General features: G+C 47.5%; 1 protein-coding gene across 6 annotated transcripts in view; it reads right to left on the bottom strand.

The window, feature by feature from the left end:
* Positions 1–18,126, bottom strand: part of PTPRE (protein tyrosine phosphatase receptor type E) — a 181,593-nt gene that overhangs the window by 71,453 nt on the left and 92,014 nt on the right. Inside the window, exon 1 of one of the 6 annotated variants that reach the window (XM_038009716.2) lies at positions 16,160–16,245. The exons of the other annotated variants lie outside the window; for them this stretch is intronic. The gene's annotated coding sequence lies outside the window, so the exon portion shown is untranslated. Of the gene's footprint in view, positions 1–16,159; positions 16,246–18,126 lie in introns of those variants that run through there. 6 annotated transcript variants of the gene reach the window in all.

Genomic DNA, 18,126 nt, shown 5'->3' with positions numbered 1-18,126 from the left:
TGAGTGCTTGGGTTCAGGTCTTTGCTATGAGTGCTTGGGTACAGGTCTTTTTGTGGACACATTTCTTCAAGTATTTGGGATCAACGACCGTAAGTGGAATTTCTGGGTTGGAAGAGGAAGTGTATATGTTTACAAAGGTTTTAGATTAGCTTGAAATATTTAAAATCAGGGGAGTCCGCATGTAAGTCTGGAGGTCTGTCTTCTCTCGGGAAGACCGGGTGTGGCCTGCACTCTCGTGTGACCCTCTGGGCTGTTCCCTGAGCTTGCAGAGTGTCAGAGTGGTCCCCACCCCATCCCATTCCCCGCCAAGTCACCTCCACTGTCTCCTTCCTCCCGGCTTGGGGCTGCAGTTCCACAAATGGGCACCCAGCCGCAGAGTCTGGGTTTACAGTGGCTCGTCAAATGCAGAGGGCTCGGCTGACCAGCCCCAGCGCCCTCCCTGGGAGCACCAACAAGCCAAGGTGAAGTTGGGGTTGAGACGGGGGAAGGAGGATTGCTGATTTTTTCCTTCCTGACTCAAAGCAACAAGATTTAGTAAATTCCAAGTGAAATGCTTCCTTTTCCAGGCCCCCACTATTCAAAGTTGTGGGAGGGTTTTTAATTTGGTTCAGTCTTCCTTAATATGCTGCAGATACACAGATTTTAATCTTCTTTTATTAAAAATAAATCCACCGTCCCCGCTTGGGTCTCTTGTGTAAATATCTAATTAGGGCAGAAGCTTGGCCCAGCCCAACAGGGGTGTGTCGACGTCCCCCTCGACACACGCAGTTTGAAGGAACAGACTTCAAAGTATTGCCCCCATCTTCTGAAGAATGTTAATTGGGCCAAACAGTGTGCATGCATTCTTTATGACTGTTCCTCTGGTTGTTTGGGAGAACATTTGACCCCCAATCGCAACTAAGGAGTGAAAGCTCCATATTTTATAACTCAGAGAAGCTGCTTCACGACTTCCCTGGACACCCCAGCTGTGAGGGGGATGCACCCTCAGCGGACCTGTGGGGCCGGGGTCCCTGCCAAAGCCCTGGTCCTCATCAGACTTGCGAGGGTGGTGCACCTCCTACTTTGCCAGCCAGTCTGGGGGCGAGAGTAGCTTCCCACCAACCTCCGGCCTGAATGCTGCCAGATCCAATGCCAAGGGATGTCCCAGGCAGAGCCGATTACGGCCCCCGGACATTATGTGCTGAGTGATTTCACATTCCCTTGTCTTACACTCAGCCACTCTAGGAAGGAGGATCAAAATCCTCTTCTAGAGCAGAGACGACCACGACCCAGAGAGGACAGGCAATTTGGCCTGAGACACACATCAAGAGAATGGCAGAGGCAGGGGCACGTCGGGTCTTGTCTAAGTCCATGGTAGCCTCCTGCATGCACACATGCATTCCAGTACTTACTGGCCCCTACTTGCATTCAAAGGTGAACACAACAAACACAGCCCTGCCTTCGGAAAACTCCCTCTACACACTGTCTTAGCCCAGCTGCTATAACAAAATATCTTAGACTGGGTGGCCTAAAACAACAGAAGCTTCTCACAGTTCTGGAGGCTGAGAAGTCCAGGATGAAGGTGCCAGCGAAGGTGGTGTCTGGGGAGGGCCCTCTGCCTGTTCAGAGACCTTTTTGCTGTGTCTTCAGCAAATAGGTCCCCTGGAGCCTATTTTGCAAGGGCACTAATCCCATTCAAGAGGGTTCCACCTTCGTGACCTAGTCACCTCCCAAGGCCCTGCCTCCTCAACCCAGCACATTGGTGATCAGATTTCAACATATAAATCTGGGGGGAAGATCATAGCATATCTATTCTCTGTCTACCATGCGACCATTTACAAGATTGCTTTTCTCAACAGGTGCTGTCCCTTAAAGCTGCTGTCCGTCAAACTCCTTTCTACTAGCAGCCCCCGGGGGCACTCAAAGATAGGATTCTCGCTCCATTTCTAGATTATCCCAAAGGGTTTCCTAACAGATCCCCTGTCTATTCGTTTTGACCACACACATTGAGAGCTGCAGGGTAAATTTATGTTTCCTCTATTCATGACTTTGGAGGAGAACACTCTCTTAGCCACCCTCGACCCAGCTAACCGATGAGTTTCCATTTGGTAAGGCTGCACACTTGAAGTAATATGGTTCCAGGGTTACGTTTTTCTTTACTGACACCGTTGGTAAACTACAATCAACACCATGTAATTATAGAAAATTATAACGCAGCACAGCAGTAACCCAAAAAAGCTACCCTTTGGGAGTATTATTAAATAGATACTCTTCTCTTTAATAGAAAATTCATGCCAATTTCATAACGTGGCTTGCTCTCGCACTGGGAAGCATTACGGTGCTCATGAATTTTTAAAGAAATACTGATTTTAGTGACCAAGAGCCAGTAATAGAAATGTGTTTATTTGTTTAACAAGTATTTACTGAGTGTCTTCTGGACACAGAGCAGGGAAGGAGGTCTTGTTTAATTAACAAGATTCGACAACCTTGCTGCCTTCAAGGGATTTCTAGTCTAACTGGGAGACCACATTCCCCTGAAAAAGACTTCAGTGGGTTCAAGGTAGGGTTGTGGGGAGTGGCTGGTGCCAACCTTTTGAAAATTTGCTGGAACCTTGTATTTGACATAGGTGTCCTAGGTGCTGAATATGCCACCGGAGCTAGCCCCCATTTCTGCTCTTGTGAAGTTCCTGAGGACAGGAAATGATGCCTCATCCATGCCTAGCAAGTAGCAGGTGCACCTTAATGATTCCTGAGCTGAGCAGAAACCCAGGCGGTCAACAGCACAGCTGTCAGGATAAAACTGATGGCATGGGCCTCTCTCAAGGCTGGGGAGTGCCTTGCTGCTATGGGGAGGAGCTTCATCTGGGGCTTCTCAGCAAAGCAAGGGTAGCAGGTAACACTGGATATTTACCAGCTCAGCCTCATGGGGAGAACCTCACAGGCACAGGGCAAGGAGAAGTTTGGTTTATTGGCCAGGAAGTTGCTGGACTCTTGAGTGACTACAAGGTCAGAGCTATCCTGGAGCATTTTATTGCCCTAAAATCACCCTTGAGTTGCAAGGATGAGTTGCATTGGGAGGCTCCAGGAGGCGGCCAGCACTCTGAAAAGAGCCCCAACACGGGAGACAGGTGGACCTGGGTTCACACCTGGGCTCTCTATCTTGTCACCCTGGGCAAGTCACTTGTCTCTTAGAGGATTTTCCCCTTCTCTGATCTTGGGACAGTTTCCGCCCTTAGGATGGGTGAGGACACAGGTGTACTCTCTGGTCCAGGTTCTGCTCTGAGCTGGTGGGAGGGGGACAGTGTGTACTCTCTGGTCCAGGTTCTGCTCTGAGCTGGTGGGAGGGGGACAGTGACAGCCACATTCCAGGTGTCTAGGCCACCGCCTGTGAACTGGCACGTGTGAGGCACCCACAGTTGCTGAGCTCGACTGTTCACCAGCCATGGTATCCTCCTGAGCTCCTAGGATGCCCACAGCCCAATAGGACAGAGAGAGGAAGCATAGAGTAACAGGAGTGTCCTAAAAGGAATTTCTAGTGAAATGGTATTATAACTTTGCATTTTATGAGCTCAACTTAGCATCTGAATTTGGAAGTATCAGGAATCCGGGCGGGCTGCGGGGGTGCTTCTGCGCATGCGCCAAGCTTGAAGCCCGTGTGCTATGCCAGAGGTGACCAGCAGGTGGCACCGTCGGGTAAACCACAGGAACGTCCACCGCGCACCCACCTGGTGCGCCCAAGCCATGCCCAGAACCTACCTAACTCACCCTCCTCCGGGGTCCCCCAGTCACCCAACCAGCATCCTTGCAGGATCACTCTAGAAACGTGGTTTCTGGTACCTGCACTCCGTTAAATAACCACTTCACTAATGCCCAAACATTTGTTCTTAGTTTTCCTCTCCATTCACTCCCTGTGTTACGGTGATTAATTAGGAACTAGCATTATAAGATTCATGTGAATTCCCAACAGTCATCCTCACACCATCTCCCAGCCTGGAATTTTACAATCTGTGGGTCTGTTATCTCTACCCCAGCCAAGAAATTTAACACCCAAATGGAATTTCCTTGCCTGGAATGAGAGAGAGAATTACCCATCCAACAGCATGCCATGTTCAGGAAATTGGCTTTCTTCCCACGGAATCGATTCTTCCATACATATTAAAATTAATTATCCTGAAGACTATAACTCAAAGTATGTACAAATGAAGTGTCACGCTTAGGACAGGGGTGGCAATTCAGGAAGACGGGTGGCTCCTGGGACACGAACCTTCTGCCTGCCTTCCGCTTAATGGATGGGTTACCAGCTGTTTAAGAAGCCAGGGTTTGACGTTTGTGGCTGGGGAGCTAAAGCTGAGAGGAGAAGAAAGTAGGAGAGGGAAAAAGAGGCAGAGAGGACTGGGCTAGGGACCACATGGTCTCTTCCCTGACATGGTGGTGATGGGATCTGTGCCCCAGCAAAGGGAGGAGCTCTTGTATTTCTCAGGCAAGGAAAAATTTCAGTTCCCCAAGCCAAGCCATTCTCTGCTGTCTTTAGCAAAGGCTGGGCATACCTTGACCACTGGGCTTCAGAGTCCCTGGGCTCTGCCATTTTCTGTGTATGGGCACTCATGTACATTTGGCAACCTGTAAAATGGGAAGTAATCTCCAGTATGAGAACAGAGGGGCTAAAACCACACACTCTCGCCCCCCAGGGATCCAGGCTGGAAGGGCTGGGGACAAGTCGACCTGGTTTATGGCCAGCAAAGGGCCTGGCCCCCAGGGGCTGCCCAGAAGGACTTGAGGGATGAATAAGTGAGTGAGTGAATGAATGAATGGCCCTCATCACTATGAGATGTTCTATAAATAGGGCGACCACATGCCCCTATTGGCTGTGGACCATCTCAGCTCATGGTCATTGCTCGGTGTAATTATCAGTCTTGCCTGCTTTCTCTCATGAGGGTCAGGACTTGGATGGTGACTCATATGTCCCCCTGACTCCTGGCCATGGAGGGAGGTGAGGCCACCATGCAGAAACCAGAGAGACATTTTGTTGTCTTAATATGAAACACGACTACAACAATGTGCTAAATAGATTTTCTCCATTTCATTGGTAATATTTAAACAACAAAGGAGTTGGGAAAGCCCAAGTTCTAAAACCTAAACGGCCGAATTCTTTTCAGCATCTTTCAAGGCACAGCTGTTCTCCTAGCAGCACAGACGCTGGAAAGAGCCTGGGCCACAAGTTCAGGACGACCTAAGCTCCAGTCCACCAGCCGTGTAGCCCTGGGCCACCTCTTTCAGGCTCAGAGTAAAATGAGCACAATAGTGACTGCGTTGTACCTCGGGGGAAGCTCCATAGGGAAGAAGCATGCCCTTGGCACTGGCTGGCACACAGGGGGCCTTTGCCAATGTCAGCTCCATGCCCTGAGGCAGAGACCAAGTCTTACAGAAGCTGCCCCACCCTTCAGCTCTCCCCAAGTGGTTCATGAATGCAAGGAAACATCCCTGATTTCTCAGGAAGTAACAGAACATCAAGCTCACCTGGCATTGACGTTTTACCCTTTTCTGGAATGTAAACAAACACTTTAAAATGTGTCGGCTCAAAGGCAACCAAACGAGAAGGCAACAAAATCCATTTTATTTCTCTTATTATATACTGACGTTACCAAGCAGGAGATAGAAATCTAAAGGGGACCCCAATTTTCAGTCCTGAAGATATAAACCTTCAGAATGTGCAGGCCGCTGAACAGTGAGACCCCCCCGGATGCTGCAGCTCCCGGTTGCCAGGAGAAAAAGTGTTTCTATGGCCTGCAGTGACAGCCAGCACCACGGTGGAGGTGACACTGTAGCCGGCTGGGCCTCCAGCACTGAAGTTCCAGGCAGCCCCTGACCGACAAGGTGCACTCCTGGTAAGATCTGCAGGGGACAAAGTAACCCAGCGCCAGCCAGACCAGAGACTCCTCTCTGTCTCTCTCTGTTTCTCTCTCTCTCTCTTTGTCACTTCTGGGACTTAGCACTGGGCAGTGAACTCATGCAGGTTTGTTGATTGACTGACTGGCCGCATTCATCAGTGACAGGAGGAGCAGGGGCCCTGGCAGGATGAGGACGCAGGCTGGATGCCTGGAGGCTTTGGTGCATTTATTCAGCTGATGCGCTTCTGAGAAAGGGCCAGCAGCTCTGTGCCCCTGCTCCTGCGTCTCCTACTCCTTACATCCTTGAGTCCTGGCCAGAGTTAGCACAGTAGGTTCTGGGAAGATGTGACTAGCCCAGGTGTGTCGGGCTCCTTCCCATACTGAAAGCAAAGGCGGGATGCTCCAATAGCCTGGGCTGGCTGTCTCCCAGGAAATACCACCCCCAACTCCAGAGTCCCCTGACCTACTAGAATAAAGGGGATATTGATCAACTGGGTTTAGAAACCCAGGACTGGCCGTCCCACTATCCCTGGCTACTGAAACTTTTGCTAAGAATCTCTAGGATTTCTCTCTCTTGATGGGAGGCTTTTTCAGGTCCAGATAGAGTTTGGCATCCCAGGGACTTTATTTCACCTTCCAGAAGCTCCAGGTAGGAAGCCAGAGGTGCAGCATGAATGCCCTGAGGCTGCAAAGGCACCTGGAGGGAGGGAGGGAGGGAGGGAATGAGAGAGAGAGGCAGGGAGGGTGAAAGGGAGGCAGGGAGGCGAGGGCGGATGAGCCAGCAGGGCTGCAGAGAGATGGTGGGTGCACTGTCTCCCTTGGGCAGTTTTCGCAGCGCAGGGGACTCTGCAGGCAGGCACACGTGCTGTGGAGCCTCCTGAGCCTCCCCAGTGGTGAGAGATGCCTTCTTCCTGGAGGAAGCTGACTACCAGTGCCAATCGAACCCCTGTAAGCAGCAGGGGTGATAAGAAGCTCGGGGTTCCATCCCTAAGTCAGTATTGGGATGTAGGAGGGATTATCAATGTAGGAACGAGGTGTGCGAGGCAGAAGGTGGCCGCTTATTTCAGGGACAATCATGTACAGAAGCCGAGCAAGTTGTGCAGATGAACAAAAGTCAAGACGTAGATGCTGCTCAGGGCATCAAGTCTTCATGGCGCTTTCTCTGCAGAACACGTCTGATCCCACAGCAGCTCGCTGAGACAGTCCAAGACTCTCATGGTGCCTGCCTTCCAGCTGTGCACACTGAGGATCAGAGAGGCTAAGGAATCTGCCTAAGGCTGCTCAGCTGGTAAAACGGCAGAGCCTGAATTCAAATCCCAGCAGTCTGAAAGCAACCAGACTTCAGAAACCCACGTCTCCAGGGTCATAGCTCACAGGACCTGGGAATTATGCTGAAACATTGTAAGATTTTATCGGGACAAGCATGGGAAGCTCTATTGAAGCAGACAAACATCCCCTTTCAGGACAAATGGACACACATTTTGTAAATTCCAAAAATCCATTGGAAATATTTACTTTAACTCCTCCCCCTACCCAAATAATATCCATGGATTATTTTGGCACTAACAGAGGTTAACACTGTGTGGTTTGTGGATTCTAAACGTCTCCACTCAGAACTTAATTTTAATTCTGGCCTACCTGGAAAAACCCTTGCGTCATTAAAATAGGTGCTTCATAAATATTTGTTCAAGGAGTGAATGAACTAGCCAAAAGGTTTATGAAAAAAGGTTGGAGTTGAGCAGTATTTTTCCCCAACCCAGGACTCTGTAAACACTCAGCCACATCCCCTCAAATATTTATGAATGGAGAGTCACAGAATTATGTCTTTTGAGAGAGAACCCCTTACTTGGTTACTTTAAAAAAAAAAAAAAAAAGAGAGAGAGAGAGAAACCTCAAAGTAAATAAATGTCACAATCTTCTAGAAAATCAGGTAATAGGAAAAGAGGAAATAGGCAGGAAGAATTTGAGTTTATTCAATTGTGCTTAGAAATGTTCAGGTCAAGTAAGAGTTGACCTGACTAGGAGCTGTGGAGCTGTACTTGAGCTGTATCAAACTCTGGTGTCGCTTTTGAGCAAACAGTATCCTTTTATTTGAAATTCAATGACAATGAGGAGGTTGGAAGGAGGAGAGAGAAAACTTTATGGCAGAGCCATGACAGAAATACTTTTCTTCTGGTAGAAAAGAGTCTTTTGTGGGACTTGACACCATCTCTGGGGTGCAGGAAAGGCCCCTCCATTCACCCGGACTATGCTTTCTCTATTCGTTTATCCCCCCAAATATTTACGGGTCTCCTTGCTGCTGTACCCCAGGTCTGGCAGAGTCAGGCAAACAAAGACAAAGAACATGATCCCTACACTCAGACGTCTTCCAGCTCCATGTGGCGAAGTTTGCAATAAAGACGGAACTCTGTATCAACATAGCGTAACTATAGTTTGATCTCTCATTTTTAGTTGGAAACAAAGTAAAACACAATTTAGCAAAAGCATGAAAGACTATAAACCTCCTGGACTCTATTTAGTTCAGACAGGAAACAGACCTAAATTAAGCAATGATTTTCAAGTCAATGTTAAGTACCTAAGAGGCACCTAGAAGTTGATAAGGTATATGATTCCTGTGCTCAGGTTGAAACTTGTCTGTGAAAATCTGCTTCCCTGCTCTTCTGTGAAATCTCCAGGGACCCTGACGGTGCCAACGCCAATTGAGGTCAGAACTTCTGAGTGAAAGTGGATGCACCAGGTTGGTTTGGGACACTCAATGGTGTCAGTCATGCCTCAAGACCTTCAGTGGGAATGGGTCATCAGCCACCTGCAAACAATACAGTACTGGGGGTTGACAGTGTCCCCCAAATTCATAACCATCTAGAACCTCAGAATGTGACCTTATTTAGAAATAGGGTCACTGTAGATGTAGTTAGTTAAGATGAGGTCATGATGGATTAGAGTGGACCCTAAATCCAATGACTGGTGTCTTTATAAGAAGAGAAGGTGGCACACCAAGTATACTGAGAGGAAGGCCACATGAAGATGGAGGTGGAAGCTGGAGGGAGGCAGCCACAAGCCGGGGAATGCCAATGACTGTGGTAGCCGATGGACCCTGGAGGAGGGAAGGAGGGATCTCTCCCAGAGCCTTCAAAGTGAGCACTGCCCTGCTGAGGTCTTGGCTTCAGACTTGCAGTCTCCAGAACTGTGGGACCACGCATCTCTATTGCTTTCAGTCATTACATTTCTGGTAATTTCCTTCCTTCTTTCCTTCCTTCCTTCCTTCCTTCCTTCCTTCCTTCCTTCCTTCCTTCCTTCTTTCCTTCTTTCCTTCCTTCCTTCTTCCCTTCCCCCTTCTCCTTCCTTCCTTCCTTCCTTCCCTCCCTCCCTTCTTTCTTTCCTTTCCTTTCCTTTTCTTTCTTCCTCCCTCCCTCCTTCCTTCCTTCCTTCCTTCCCTTCCTTCCTTCCTTCCTTCCTTCCTTCCTTCCTTCCTTCCTTTCTTCCTCCCTCCTTCCTTCCTTCCTTCCTTTCCTTCCTTCCTTCCTTCCCTCCCTTTCTTTCCTTTCCTTCTTTTCCTTCCTTTCTTTCCTTCCTTTCCTCCCTCCCTCCTTTCTTTCCTTTCCTTTCCTTTTCTTTCTTCCTCCCTCCCTCCCTCCTTCCTTCCTTTCTTCCTTCCTTCCTTCCCTCCCTCCCTCCCTCCCTCCCTCCCTCCCTCCCTTCCTTCCTTCCTTCCTTCCTTCCTTCCTTCCTTCCTTCCTTCCTTCCTTCCTTCCTTCCTTTCTTCCTCCCTCCCTCCCTCCTTTCTCCTTCCTTCCTTCCTTCCTTCCTTCCTTCCTTCCTTCCTTCCTTCCTTCCTTCCTTCCTTCCTTCCTTCCTTCTTTCCTTCCCTCCCTTCTTTCCTTTCCTGCCTTCCTTCCCCCCTCTCCTCCCCTCCCCTCCCCTTCCGACAGTCTCACTCTGCCGCCCAGGCTGGAGTGCAGTGGTGCTATCTCGGCTCACTGGCTCACTGCAAGCTCCCTCTCCTGGGATCATACCATTCTCCTGCCTCAGCCTCCCGAGTAGCTGGGACTACAGGCACCCACCACCACACCCGGCTAATTTTGTTTTTGTATTTTTAGTAGAAACGGGGTTTCACCATGTTAGCCAGGATGGTCTTCATTTCCTGACCTTGTGATCCACCCACCTCAGCCTCCCAAAGTGCTGGGATTACAGGCGTGAGCCACCTCGCCTGGCCAATTTCTGGTAATTTTCTACAGCAGTCGCAGGAAACTCAAACAGGCCAAGCTATGAAAAACGTGAAGAGGCTTCTCAAATGCTGCTTCTAGTTCCGTGTCTGTCCATCTTTCCCTTCACTGGCCATGGATCCTTCCAGATCCTTCCAGACCCTCCTTCCCCCACATCCATTCCTCACCAAGTCCTGCCACATTCCTCTCAGCCAACCTTCACACCTTTCCCTTCTTTCTCTTCGGCCCTGAAGCTCAAGGCCTTCCTCACCTTGCTGGGCTGTTGAGAGGATTAAGGGAGAAAGAATGGGGAATGGTGTCCAGGAAGACTCCTGGGGCACACTGAGGAGTCAGTGATGGCTTCCCAGCTGCTGGCTCATGGCCGGCCTGCCCAGCGTTCTCCATCTGTCCTACATCCGATCACGAGATGGAGGGTCCTTAGGCACCCCCCATCTGTCACCTACTCAGGGACACCCAGAGGCGTCCAGCAGCAGTTCCCACAGTCTGCTATTCTCTTAGCACCTTCACAAGCCTTATCATATCACTCACCCATTTTTTTAAACATCAAATACATTATGTTAAAACTCTTTTTCATTAGTATAAATAGGAGGCTGAGTATCACCAGTGAAGATGGGGAAGACAGGCTATGAATTTCCTGGCTGGCCCTGTGTAAGGCTCTTGGGTTAGAGCCTGTTCTCTCTTTGTTAAAAAGGTAGATAAGCAAGGATTAGATGGGTGTCAAGGCCACACCAGCACCAAGCAGAGCCTTTCTCTCTGGGTGTAAGGAAGGGTGGAAGAGAACGAAGAGAGGAAGGAGTCTCTCACTTTATAATGCAATGTTTTTCACTGTTACTCTCAGTCTCTGTCTAGAATCATCTCAGGACTTTTGTGCATCAGAAGACACTTAACGGTAAAGTGAAAAGATGACCTACAGAACGGAAAACATACTTTCAAATTATTTATCTGGTAAGGACGTAGTAGCCAGAATACATAAAGTACTCTTTCAACTCAACAACAAAAAGACAAATAACCCAAAAAACAGGCCAAGGATTGAATAGACGCTTCTCCAAAGAAGTCATTCAAACAGCCAGAAAGTTCATGAAAAGATGCCCGCCATCACTATTCATTAAAGAAACGCAAACCCAAACCATAATCACACACCACTTCACACCTCTTAGGATGGCTATAATTTAGAAAAAAATAAAAGGAAAACCAGTGTTGGCACGGATGTAGAAGAATTAGAACCCCCAGACATTGCTGGTAAGAATTAAAACGGTGCAGCCACTATGGAAAGATTTAGTGGTTCCTCAAAATTTAACCAAAGAATGATGTTTAAATTCCACTCCTAGGTATATATCTAAAAGAACTGAAAATGTGTTCAAAGAAAAACTCATCCATGACTATCGTAATAGCACATAATTCATCACAGTCAAAAGGCAGAAACCAACCTAAGCTCATCCACTGATGAATGAGTAAACAAAACATAGTAACTCAATGAGATAAGATTCAGCCTAAAAAGGAATGAAATATCAATACATGCTACAGAACAGGTGAACTTCAAAACATGTTGGTATATGAAAGAAGCCAGACACAAAAGGTCTCATACTGGATGGTGATGGAGAATATCCAGAATACGTAAATCAATATAGATGGACAACTGATTGGTGGTTGCCAGCATGGGAGAAGGGGGAAATGGAGACTGATTGCTTAATGGGTTCAGGTTTCATTTTGGATGATGAAAATGTGTTGTACCTAAGTAGAGGTGATGGCTGCCCAACACTGTGAATGTACAAAATGCTCTAGACTGTACACTTCATAATGGCGAATTTTATGTTATGTGAATTTTACCTCAGTAAAGACAAATCACCCCAGGACCAACATGTACTGTGCTTTGGGATGAAGGGCACCCTCCTCAGCCTGGCATCCAAGATCCCCATGGAGGATCACACTTGCAAAGATGGTCAAAAGCGTAGTATCATCGTTATTAACACATGACATTTGTTGCGCGCAGCACACTCTGCTCTTTCCCAAGTGCTTTACATCATTGACCCATTTAATCCCCCCAACAATAAGATGTTAGGACCATTATCACCCTCATTTTACAGAGAAGGAAACTGAGGTACCCACTCATGTGTAAACTGTCATACAACTAAGTAGATGACACAGCTTCCTCTCTGTGGTCCTGGCAGACGCTCTGGGGTGGGAATCGGTGGGGTGTTGCCAATGGGGTGATATAAATGGGAGGATCCCAACAGGCATCCATGGGGCCCGTGCAAAGGCTTCCAATTGCTAAACTTTGTTCCTTTCTGTATTAATCATTTCTCTTGAGTAAACACTAGTCCTACAGTCTGCGGGTTCCCATTGTGCTAAATTACATGGTGAGCATGTATTGCAAATTACACTCATTATTAGAAGTTGCACGGCAACATTTATACTAATTAAGTTGGGGCGCATTTCTTTAGTTCTAATTTTAAAATGCTGGCAGAACTCCAGAGCCTGATGTCCGCACATGAACTGCCACAGACGCATAGCGCAAAATGTCCTCTGAATTTTCTAGCTATTCAGGATTATTTCACGCTTAAAAATGCTCACGGATTTTTTTTTTCTTTTTCCTTTTTGTTAAACACTATTACCGGGATGAATGTAACAGAGTGTAGTTTTAAAGTAAGAGTTACACAGCATGATTCTAAAAGAATCAACAGTGTTAATATTTTTAATGTATTGGAAAACATTTTTTAACGTCTCTTTTCCCAAAAATGACAACTACCCAGTGTGATTAGGAGAACACAGAGAAGGAAACAGCCGCAACAGCAGCAGCTACACTCTACAGGGCTCACTCACGTGCAGGCATGTGCTGAGTGGTTTACAAGAATCATCTCAGCTATGTCTCCCATCACCAACGAGGAAGGTACCACCTTACAGCAGTCAAGTTACCTCCTGAAGTCAGGAAGGAAGTGACAAGCCAGGATTTGAACCTCGTGTCTGAGCCATAGTCCACTCTGCTCTTCAAGACTGTACATGGTCTATCTGTGCATGCACGTCTGCAGAGGCAAAAAACCCAGCATCTATAAGACATATGACTCCCAGGCCGGGCACGGTGGCTCATGCCTGTAATCCCAGCACCTTGGGAAGCCAAGGCAGGAGGATCACTTGAGCCAGGAGTTCAAGACTAGCCTGGGTGAAAAAGTAAGACCCTATCTTTACAAAAAATAAAAATAATTAGTCCGGTACCGTGGTGCATGCCTGTGGTCCCAGCTACTTGAGAGGCTGAGGTGGGAAGACTGCTTAAGCCCGGGAGGTCATGAGCTGTGATCACACCACTGTGCTCCAGCCTGGGTGACACAGCAAGACCCTGTCTCAAAAAAAAAAAAAGACATATGACTGACTCCCAAACACTGCAAAGCCAATTGGTATTGCATCATTCATCGGATCATTTTCAGCCATTCAGACATGGCTGCCTGAGCGTGTGCCATGTGTCACGCAGGGCTCCAGCAGCCAGGAGCAGGCCTTGGCCCTCCCTGTGTCCATCCTTCTGATATCACTGACTTTTCCTGCCAACCTATGCACTGTTGCATCTTCCTTCCTTGGCACCTGTTCTGATTGGTAGGGCCCCTGGAATTAGATAGAGGGTGCTCCCCGCTACTGACTTCCTCCTGAACAGCAGTGTCTTACCTACTCCCTCCCTAGGCAGCTCCCCTGCAAGTGACCACCTTTATACAAACTCCCTGGAAATAATTTTGTCCTCGCTCACTTCCTCCTGATGGCCTTGTTCTCCCTTGATGCCCTCAGCACCCTGAAGTCACAGCAGAAATAAACAGGCAGGAGCAGTCCACAGTCAGCTGAACACGCACATACTCATGCTGACAGCTTTGCTCTTCCCTCCACAGACACGCAGGCTCTGGCTGTCAGAGGGGGCGATGGATGAGACCGTGGCTGCCCCGGGGGTCCCCATGACTGGGACTCACAGTGCTGCCTTGGCACAGCCTGGATCTTTGCTCCCGAGGCAGTGGCTGTGCTCCACCAAGTACAAGCAGAGCCAGCAAGACAGTCCTCCAGCCTGCAAAGATCAGGTGAGAGGGAACACTGCCACCTCCCCTGCTGCTGCCAGGGGTCAGGAGGGTCATGGTGTTTACTGATGAGGGATGAGAGAGAGGAGAAACCAGGTGCGCCCACAGCCTTGTCAACCTGTAGGGCCCCAGTGGTGTTTCCAGTGCCCCTTACTCCAGATTACAGCGTGCTGTCTTACGTTTGCCCACCTAATGTGTGGCTGGTTTTCACAGCATCCTGTGTTCCTAATACTAAGAACTTTCCCATTTTATCTCCCAGAACATGTCATCATCCCGTGGGAGACCCCTACGTCAGAAAAGGGAGGGCATAGTCCTTAATTTGCCTCTATGAGGAGTTTCCTCCGGGGACAGGGGACCTGAGCACCTGGCAGCCCCTGCCTATGCACTGGGATGGGGGTCTGCCTGGGGTTTTGAAGTAGGAGGCACTCTTGGGGATGAGGGTGGGCCACTGAACCACACAGCAGCACTGAACAGGCCCGAAGAAGCAATTCCCGGAGTGGAAGGATTTAAATCTCCATCAAAATGGGGGTCTGACAAAATGTCCAGAATCCCCCAGTGCGTGACTGGGATAAAATACTATGCAAGGAAAGTTCCGGCACTGTAGTCATGCCCACACTTCACTTACTATCAGCCTTTCTCCAGCACACTGACACCAAGTGCTCAGTGTGGAAGCAGATCCAAAGCTGAAGACTTCCTGAGAACTTTCCACTTCTATAAATGCGTTCCTTCCCCGGTTTCCGTGTGATGTCCCATACATAGTACAGACACACACACACACACACAATCCCATCTCTCTGCACACAGAGTAACTGGGAAGGTGATGGAAGCCCTTTCACAGTATAGGTAAAACATGATTAGTTGTTTTAGCCTAGCTTCTCTAATATGAAAGTCAGATATTCTCTCTTAGTGTGAACAAAATACAGCAAATGTTGAAAGTGAACTGTAGCCACTCATGATGGTACCTGCAGAGTTCAGCTGCATAAAGACCCCCCTACTCTCCATGACTGTGAACGGAGAGGGCATGGTCCTGGAGTGGTAGCTTCCTGTCAGTGGGCATGGTCACCTACTGAGACACGAGGTGTCTGAACACCGTTGAGCATTTCTGGGCAGTTGCCCAAGTGAGTGAGGCTTGGTGGAATTCTTATGGTGCCAGGGACGACTTTTCCTCTGAGTGCAGTGCAAGAGCTTGTAGGGCCTCCTTCACTTTGCAGGAAAACAAAAAAAAAAACAAAAAAAAAACCGGTTCGGGGATAAACTGATTTAAACGAAGCACCACATCGAATGAAATCTAATATTTATTCTCAGCAGGAAGTCTGTTCTCATCATAAGTATCAAAACCAATTCATAGGTGAGCCATAATATATCTGAGCTTACCCACATGGGAGCATTAGCAATTTAAAAACAATTTGAGCATTTATCAAATATACAGTTTCTGAGAACGTAGGCTATTCATTCAACAGGATATGGTCTTAAACTAAAAGCAGTATGCTTCTAAAAAAAGAGAGGGAGAAAAGAAACGCAGCTAGAGAAACTCTCCCCTCCAATTTTGTGTTGTGACATTTCAAATCCTTGGTTAGTCAGCTTCCATATAAAATATTTCCCAAAATGTCTGTAACATTTTCATGTTAGTTGAAGGGTGCGGGTCCAAAATTCTAAGGGTGTTCTGTTTGCTTAAAGAAAATTTAGCTCTTTTATGTTAGGTGAAAGAGAGATTACTTATACGTTAAGTATCAATTGAACGAAGTAGAAGACATAAAACAGGCAGAAAATCATTTGAACCAAACTGTTACCCCACCAACTAACGGATGTTACATTTTAGAAACCGGGAGAGAGGCTGAAGCACAGAGTTGACGAGGAATAGAACTGCTGTGACATTCCTAAATTGTCAACCAGTAGCAACATTTAATATTAAATTAAAGACTCACAGAAAATGCATTTTTTTCCTCACAATCTAAACCAGCAACAGAAGGAACATTCTGGGAATCCCTTTCCGCGTCTGCGCTGTGCATCCATGGATACTTACAGAGCCCCGCGTCCTCAGTAGCCCCTAGGTGACCAACTCGGTCAGACCCATGTCCACAGCACTGGAGTCTCCTGGGCTGATAATCTGAACATTCCCAAGCAGGCTACTGATGCGAAAAGCAATACATTATTTACTGGGTATTCCCTTTGTAATTTTCCTTCTGAAGCTCGCGGCTGCCGGCACTCACACTATGCCATCAGAAACCAGAGCAAAGATCCAGCAGGGAGAAATTTACAGGAGAGACCACTCATCTTGAGTTGAAATAAATGCTCAAAAATAAATGTATAATTCACTGCAGCAGAGTGATTTTTTTTAAAGTTCATAATCAGTCAGTAAGAAAGGTGGCATACAATCCAGCGTGGCTGCTGAGAGCCGGGCAACCTGCGTGCTCCATGGTGCAGCCGGCAGTCCCAGCTGGGTAAGCAGAATGCTTCTGTGCACTGAGCTCAGAGAGGAACAGACGGCGAGAGCACCCTGCTCCCAGGATGAGTTGGATGCACAGCCCACAGGGAGGAAGAAAGGACAATGAGCAGCGTTGATCATGATTTCCTCCCGTGGTTCACATGTAGTTTTAAAATAAAAGTCATTGCTGATGACACACTTTCCGAGGATCCTTGCAAAGCAAAACTAAATTGAACTACAGCATGGAGTGAAGAAAACACAAAAGAGCTCTTGAGCACATGTAGGGTTAGTGCCTTTCCACAAATACGGTCAAGGTTTTTTTGTTTTGTTTTGTTTTGTTTTTTTTAATTGTTGTAACAACATTTGACATGAGATTTAGCCTTTTAACAAAAAAGTGTACAACGCAGTCTCAGTGACTAGAGGCATGGTGTGGCACAGCAGAGCTCTCAGACTTGTTCATCTCTGGTAACTGAAACTTTAAACCCGTTGAACAGCAAATTCCCATTTCTCCTTCTCTCAGCGTAAAGAACAATGCTATTTCAGGCACGATGCTGCTTTGAAGAAATACCTTCTCATATCAGAGATCTCTTTGCCCCCTTCTACAGCACTTCCTAAAACAAAAAGGGAAATGTACCCTCAGGTTTTACTCTGTTCTGTTATCTGAAAAACTGAGGCTCCTGCAGCTGCCCAGTCTCACCAAGTTCTCCTTCTCTGTGACAAAGGGGAATTTTTTTTCACATAGCTTCATTTCACATTCTATGGGTTGACCAGTCTCCCTGGGAATATGGCGACTTCATAAAGAAGTGCCCTTCCCAGTGGCGTGGTCACTCGTGCAGGTCTTACAAACGCGCACCCGTAGCTCCAACACAATTTTGAGTCTTTCAGAAGGAACAGGGACGTAAACACGTCAACGCAGCACATCATGTCGGGAGGATGGTCTGCTGCCACGTCTTTTCCTTTAAAAGACGATTACACTTCCTATGTGCAGTGCCAGGCACTCACTTTCATTTGTCCCCAGAATTTGATGTGAATTACTGCTTGTAGAGCACTTTCTATGTGCCAAGGACTGTGCTAGACATTTATATATTCCATTTCATTCAATTCACTATTATTCTTGCCTCCCATAAAGACAAAATCCAGACAGAAATGGAAAGCTTTAAAAGATGGAGGCACAGATCGACAGCGTTCCCAGAGATGCGTTCTGCGTGGCAAAGACAGTGACCATGCTTTCACAGCAACTGGAATAGCAGCCTGGGGGGAATGCCCTTGCTACTTCAGCCTCAGATTCCCCAATCGCTGCTTTGCTTTCCTTGGTGATTTTGATGATCGCATTAGTTGTTTGCAAATCCATTTATCTTCTGAAAACTCCCCTTCTCATTCATTTTCTGTTGATAAGGAATTTCTGAAACAATCATTGAAAACCATCTCTACTGCAGACAGCCAGTGCTACTGACTCTGCAACAGGATTTGAGATCTCTTTTATTCCCAAAGGGGGCCATTATTTCCACTGGTTGTCATGGTGATGTTGCAGTATTGCTGCTGTGTGTTCGGCTGCTTCCCATTGC

The sequence above is a fragment of the Chlorocebus sabaeus genome, chromosome 9, assembly GCF_047675955.1.
Source record: "Chlorocebus sabaeus isolate Y175 chromosome 9, mChlSab1.0.hap1, whole genome shotgun sequence".
NCBI lineage: Eukaryota > Metazoa > Chordata > Mammalia > Primates > Cercopithecidae > Chlorocebus > Chlorocebus sabaeus.
The sequence above is the reverse complement of the archived record's forward strand: the minus strand, read 5'-3'. Positions and strand labels throughout refer to the sequence as shown.